At 43.9% G+C, this 7,500-nt stretch overlaps 1 protein-coding gene across 1 annotated transcript in view; it reads left to right on the top strand.

Moving 5' to 3' along the window:
• Positions 1-7,500, top strand: part of ADAM12 (ADAM metallopeptidase domain 12) — a 2,765,134-nt gene that overhangs the window by 2,441,406 nt on the left and 316,228 nt on the right. The gene's annotated exons all lie outside the window — the stretch shown is intronic.

Below are 7,500 nucleotides of genomic sequence, written 5' to 3' on the forward strand. Positions count from 1 at the left end.
TAGGATGAGATCATTTCAATTCTTCCTCATGTTTTACATCTTATCTTTCTAGTGGTCTTTCCCACCACCCTCTCAAATTACAAAGCGTTATTCAACTTAGATCTGCTATTGTCTATTTCAATTCATTTACTGCATAGTAAAATCATGACTAGATGGATAAGAGATTTCATGTGTTCTTATAAGCAATAAAACCTTAGGACAGCATGAAATACTGACAGAAAAGAAAATGGCCATTGCTATGCATATAACAGAAAATAGTTCTGTATCCATTCAGATAAAAACTTTGCATGTGGCATTGCAGTAGATGAGTAATTTTGAATCAAAATTGTATATATAAAATATATTTTAAAAACAACAGTTTAAAACTCTCAGTATTGCAGAAAGATAGAGTACTGACTATGACTCAGGTGACTAAGATTTCATTACCAGCTCCAGGACGGGTGGTGCCAGACAGGGAGGCTAGGGGTGAAGGGACATAGGTTCATAGGTAGGTACTAGGGTATCGGCCTGAGGGCCTATGTAAGCCTAGCCAACAAGGTTCCCTGTCTTACACCACCCAAGAAAGTTATTTTCCTGTGCCACTGTCGAGAAGACACACAGAAGTGTTCCCCAGGGTGTATTTCCTATTTCCCATCCACTCATCAAGATTTTTCTTGAAGAGTGCTAATGAAGAACTTTGCTTGACATAGATGGATAGCCTGTTCCAGAGTATGGGAAGTCTCTGGGACAGGAATCTATCCCTCCAGCATGTCCTGTTTATTGTGGTGACAAGGTTTAGGTCCCTAGACCATATAGCTTGGAAGGATTGGGATTTCTTTAGGTGTAGCATGTCCAACAGCTCTGGGTTTGACATAGCTTTATAAGTTAGGCAGAGATAAGCGATATGCAACTGAGTAAAGCTGGAGTTTTTTGAGACGGTCAGTGTAGGGCATCTGTTTGAGGCCAGTAATCCTCTTTGTTAGGTACTTCTGTTGCCTTTCCAGCTGCTGCAGATGTCTTGTGAGGTACATTCCAAAAGGGGCATTGTACTCTATAATGGGTCTAATGAGTGTCAAGTAGAGGGGAACAATTACCTCTTTTTTTCCTGGATGAGACCCCTTTTATGATGAGGTGTGCCACGTAGAAGGACTTCCTGACTACTGTGGCGATGTGACTATCAAAGGACAGACTACTGTCCACCTGGGTCCCAAGGTCTGTTATCACACATTTGGTGTTAAGTAGACTGCTGTCTATGTAGTAATTTATGGGTACAACGTTTTTAACCAAAGGGGATGACAATGCACTTTTTGGCATTGAGCTTGAGGCCATGGCTCTGACACCAGGCATCTGTCTCAGCGAGGCCCTTCTGTAGGATTTCCACATCATTTGGGAACTCGACTATGGTTCCTAGTTTGCAGTCATCTGTGAACTTCATTAGCCAGAGGCCTTCTGTGTTAGCCTGTACTTCAGAGAAGTAGATACCAAGCAGGAGAGGTCCCAGGACTGAACCTTGTGGTACTCCACTTGTCACTGGTTTGAGGTCAGATTTGGAGTGTGCAACTTTTACAGTGTGGGTTCTGTCAGTGAGCCAGTTGGCAACCCATCTTGTGACGTAGGGATTTAAACCTAGTTTAGTGAGTTTAGCTATAATTCCAGAATGGGGGATGGTGTTGAAAGCCTTGGTGAGGTCAAGATAGGCTGTGTGAACCACCTTACCCTCATCTACGGCTTTGGTGACTGCCTCAAAGAAGTTGATCAGGTTCAGGAGGCATGATCTGCCTTTCACAAACCTGAACTGGGTGGGATCCAGAGTTTGGAGTTTACTGTTGTCTTTGTTTGAGTTCCATGATGATATGTTCAATGGCCTTGCAGACTAGGCTCGTCAGGCTAATAGGGCAATAGTTTCCCAGATCAGTGGTGGCTCCCCCTTTGTGGAGTGGGATAACTGTTGCTGTATGCCATTCAGTGGGCACAAAGCCTGATGTGAGGCTGTGATTGAACATGGTGCTTAGGTGGGGAGCCAGTTTGTGTAAAATGCAGCCTGGGATGTTGTCCAGTCCCATGGATGCTGTGTTTTTGGCTTTAGAGAGTGCAGCTTTTACCTGCATAGTTGTGATTACAGGGGCTCTGCATTCTTCCTGTATAGATATGGGCCCTATAGGTGGTGAGGGGGGTAAAGTTAGCACTGAACCTAGCTGCCAGGATGTTAGCAATATCAGTTGGCTCTGTAATTTTCATGCCGTTGTGCTGTAACTCAGAGCAGATCTGGGTGTTGCCACTGAGATTCATGACATAGCTATAGAATGCTTTGTGGTTGTCCTTAGAATCGGTGTCACTTTTGTTTTCGTAGCTAGCTTTGGAGGATCTTATAAGGGATCTCAGCTTCTTATTGAGGCTGACCAGGGAGCTCCTCCACTCATGGGCTTTTACTCTCTTTTGCAACAATTTCTTCCTTCTGTTGTACAGTTTCTTTATGGCAGGGGACTCGTAAGCACTAAATAAGCTGCAAATTACTACAGCACTCAACTTTCCTCACTTGTCTAGAGGAAAGCAATTTTTAGTACTTAATAAATAAGTACCTATCCAGGCATGTCTAAGGGTCAGCTCCCGGTGATTTCTCCTGTCTACCTGATGAATCTGGGCATCTTGGAGTAATGCAGCAATTGCCTCATGTACACAGACAACCCTCTTCTCCTACCACCCAACACTACAATCTGTGAGAGATGCACTTATATAGCCAAACTGGAAGCAAAGCTGTCTTCACCCAAGACTGGACTAGACAGTGAAGAGGAGAAGGTAAACACTTGCACCACACCACACTCATCACATAGTCCCTCAAAACCTTTACAACCAAAACACACACCTACATTTATGGAGGCTTTCGATAAAAACCTGCCCAAGCATCAGGGACCTCCAAAGCAGAAATGCAAGCAAACTCCACCGCCCACCACAACCCAAATGACACATAGCCCATGAACTCAGTGTGCCACTGAACCACAGCCCATAAGGCATAACAACGTACCCAACACTCTAGTCATAAGTAACTCTATAGTCTATTCTTATGCAAGAAATAAGTCATTTAGAATGTGCCTTTAAAAGTTTTCATGACATAATTTTCAATTATGCTTCATTTACTATGCAGCATGAGATTGGTGGTTTTAAATGTTAATTGATGTATCTCTCTCTCTCTCTCTCTCTCTATATATATATATATATATATATATATATGCACTTATGTAGTTAACAGCCCACATCTGAGGAAGTTTTTGAAATGAAAACATACTTGCATTTGGAGCGTTAGTGTGATTTCAGTGTTTTTTTCCTGTGAAGCGAATGCTTGGATTAAACTATTTTACAGATGAAAAGCTTTGTTCCTTGGCATTTTTATCCTGTGGATTTCTGTGGACTACACTGTTAAATCAACAACTACAAGGCTTGACTAAGTCGTCCTGTCCGTAAGCTTCATTGTGTTTTCTTCCAGGGTCTTGGCATATTTTTTTTAGTTACTTTTTTGACCTGTTGGCAGTTTTTGATGACTCTATAGTCAGGCACACTGATGTTCCACTCACCATGCTTAACAAGGAGAAAAGGTACTGTCAGCTGCTTATCAGGTGCCAGGATCCACCACATAATGCACGCACTCGGGTCACTCCACAACAAGTACAAATATGACATTGTCATTGTTCATGTTGGTGTGAATGACCTGAGATGTACCTCCCTGTACTACATGAAAAGAGACATGGAGGAGCTCTCCGATCTTGTAGCCCAGGCAGGTATGACCCTAGCCCTGGGTAGCATCCTGCCATCACCCAGAATGATACCACAGTACAAGTACAAAATGATTGACTTCAACAATTGGCTAAGCTTCTGGTGTTATTATAAGGGGATCCAGTATTTGTCTGCCTGGGATGACATGATCGACAGACCACGATGCTTTGCCAGAGATGGCCTGCACCTGTCGCCCTTGGGATTCCGGATACTGGCTAAGGTTCTTGCCACCCCTATAGTGCCTTTTTAGACAAGGTTCAAATGACAAATTCACCACCGTAACAGGTACAAGCAAGCAAAATCTGAGGGTAATGCTACTCACTGCAGAAGTCTAAACCTCAAAATGCACTCACTCGAGACACTCCTTAAAATGGAGAACATCAACATCTATGCAGTGACAGAGACCTGGTTCAAAGCTCCAGAGAGCACCCTTGCATTACCAGGCTATAATTCATACCACACCTTTCAACCACCTAACCCGGAATGAAGCACAAAAGGTGCAGGCGTGTCCATATTCATTAAGGATATCTACACCTACAGGCTAGTTGCACAGCATAATGCATCCGAGATTATCCAAGTGCAACTAACTCTGGGCAAGACCGCAATCCAAATTATAGCTTGCTACAGACCCCCCCACCATGCCCCAGAATTCCCACTCCTCATTTCTTGATACACTGGAAAGTATTAGGGTACAACCCAACACTCTAATAATGGGCAATTTCAACTACCCCACTATTAACTGGGAAAACTACTCATGTACCAACTCTTTGCTCAACGTTTTCTGGAATTCATAAATTCCAATGCCTTGCACCCCCACCAGGGGCAACAATATCCTAGACCTGGTCATTACCAACATGGGCAACCGGTGTTCCACACCAGAGGTCAATTCCTTGTTGGTCAGATCTGACCACAAGCTAATCACCCTAGATATCCACATCCCGCCCCCACCCCCAGTTAGGGAAACCACCTTAAAAAACTTCTCCAAAGCCAACTTCACACTTAAGACAGAAGTGGCAAACTTCATGACACCCATGCAGACGGACAATAGAGGTACGACTGCTGAATCCTACACAAATACACTTTATAAGCACTTACACAAGTGCATGAATCATGCTATCCCTAATAGAACCAAGATGCTATCCTCCAAAAAAAGGAAGCCAATCTGGTGGTCCCCTGCCATAAACAAACTCTACAACAGAAGAACGAAACTGTTGCATAAAAAGAGTAATATCCCATGACTGGAGGAACTCCCTGGTCAACCTCAGTAAGAAGCTGAGATCCCTCATAAAATACTCCAAAGCTAGTTACAAAAACAAAATTGCCACTGACTCTAAAAACAACCACAAAGCATTCTATAGCTATGTCAAGAATCTCAATGGCAACACTCAGATCTGAGTTTTTAGCACAATGGCACTAAATATACAGAACCAACTGATATTGCCAACATCCTGGCAGATAGGTTCAGTGCTAACTTTACCCCCCTTTCACCCCCTAGAGGGCCCATCTCTGTACCGGAAGAATGCAAAGTTCCTGTAATCATGGCTGCACAGGTAAAAAACACACTATCCAAAGCCAAGAACACAGCATCCATGGGACCTGACAATATCCCAGGCTGCGTTCTACATGAACTACAGAATGAACTGGCACCCTACCCAAGTACCATGTTCAATCATAGCCTCATCTCAGGCTTTGTGCCCACTGAATGGCACACCGCAATGGTTATCCCACTCCACAAAGGGGGAGCCACGACGGACCCCGGAAACTACTGCCCCATTTGCCTGACGAGCCTGGTCTGCAAGGCCATAGAACGTATCATCATGGAACTCATAAACAAAGACATTGGTAATCTCCAAACTCTAGACCCTACCCAGTTCGGATTTGTAAAAGGCAGATCATGTCTCCTAAACCTTATTGATTTCCTTGAAGTAGTCACCAAAGCCATAGATGAGGGTAAGGTGGTTCACACAGCTTATCTAGATCTCACCAAGGCTTTCGACACCACCCCCCCACTCTGGAATTATAGATAAGCTCACTAAACTAGGTATAAAATCCCTATGTCACAAGATGGGTTGCCAGCTGGCTCATGGAAAGAACCCACACTGTGAAAGTAGCAGACTCCAAATCCGACTTCAGACCAGTGACAAGTGGAGTACCACAGGGTTCAGTCCTGAGTCCTCTCCTGTTTGGTATCTACTTCTCTGACGTACAGGCTATCACAGAAGGTCTTTGGCTAACAAAGTTTGCAGATGACTGCAAAATAGGAGCCATAATTGAAACTTCTAATGATGTGGACATACTACAAAAGGGCCTAACTGAGACAGATGCCTGGTGTCAAAGCCATGGCCTGAAGCTCAATGCCAAAAAGTGTATTGTCATCCCCTTTGGTAAAAACTCTGTACCCATGAACTACCACATAGCTTGTAGTCTACTTAATGCTGAAAAAGTGATGAGACCTTGGGACACAGGTGGACAGTAGTATCTCCTTTGATAATCACATCACCACAGTGGTCAGGAAATCCTTCTACATGGCTCACCTCATCACAAAAGGTTTCTCATCCAGAAAAAAAAGTCATTGTTCCCCTCTACTCATCACTCATTAGACCCATTATAGAGTACAACACCCCTTTTGGTATGTACCTCACAAGACATCTACAGCAACTGGAAAGGCCATAGAAATACCTCACAAAGAGGATTACTGGCCTCAAACAGATGCCCTATGCAGACCATCTCAAAAAATAAAAAAACTCCAGCTTTACTCCATCGCATATCGCCTACTCAGAGGCGATCTCTGCCTAACATACAAAGCTATGTCAAACCCAGAGCTGTTGGACATGCTCCACTTAAAGAAATCCCAGTCCCTCCGAGCTACACGCGCTAAGGACCTAAACCTTGTCACCACAATAAACAGAACATGCTGAAGGGATAGATTCCTGTCCCAGAGACTTCCCATACTCTGGAACAAACTACCTATCTATGTCAAACAGAACTCCTCATTAGTACTCTTCAAGAGAAATCTTGATGATTGGATGGGAAATAGGAAATTCACCCCAGGGATCACTTCTGTGGCTCTGCTCGACAGGGGCACAGGAAAATAATTTTCTTGGGTGGCGAAAGCCAGGGTACATTTTTGGCTACTTTTATATAGGCCCTAGAGCCTAGTACCTACCTATGAACCTATGACCACCAGACTAGCTTCTTTTTTTGGAGGATAGAATCTTGGTTCTGTTTGGGATAGCATGATCCATGCACTCATGTAAGTGCTTATAGAGTGCATTTGTGTAGGATTCAGCAGTCGTAACTGTATTGTCCATCTGCATGGGTGTCATGAAGTTCACCACTTCTGTCTTAAGAAGCATGAAGTTGGCTTTAGAGAAATTTTTTACCATGGTTTCCTTAATGGAAGGTGGGGCGGGATGTGGATATCAAGGGTGATTAGCTTATGGATGGACCAACGAGGAGCTGACTTCAGGTGTGGAACACCGATTACTCATATTGGTAATGACTAGGTCTAGGATATTGTTGCCTCTGGTGGGAGTGTCCATATCCCCTCATGACTCCCAGTGAAAGAAGGGGTTCTCATGTTCTCAAGAACAGGGTGATGTAATCTCAAGATTGAAGACTTAAAGGACCAAAACCCATTTTACATGGGGAAGGGCAGGAATGCCACATGCAGAACTGAAGGGTCTGCCTTCATGGACTAGTGACTGCACGCCCCTCTCCAGCACCTCACCAGGTGCATCTGTTGTTGGGGAA

This window comes from Protopterus annectens, chromosome 14.part0, assembly GCF_019279795.1.
Source record: "Protopterus annectens isolate FY-2018-M chromosome 14.part0, PAN1.0, whole genome shotgun sequence".
In the NCBI taxonomy this organism is placed as follows: Eukaryota; Metazoa; Chordata; order Ceratodontiformes; family Protopteridae; genus Protopterus; species Protopterus annectens.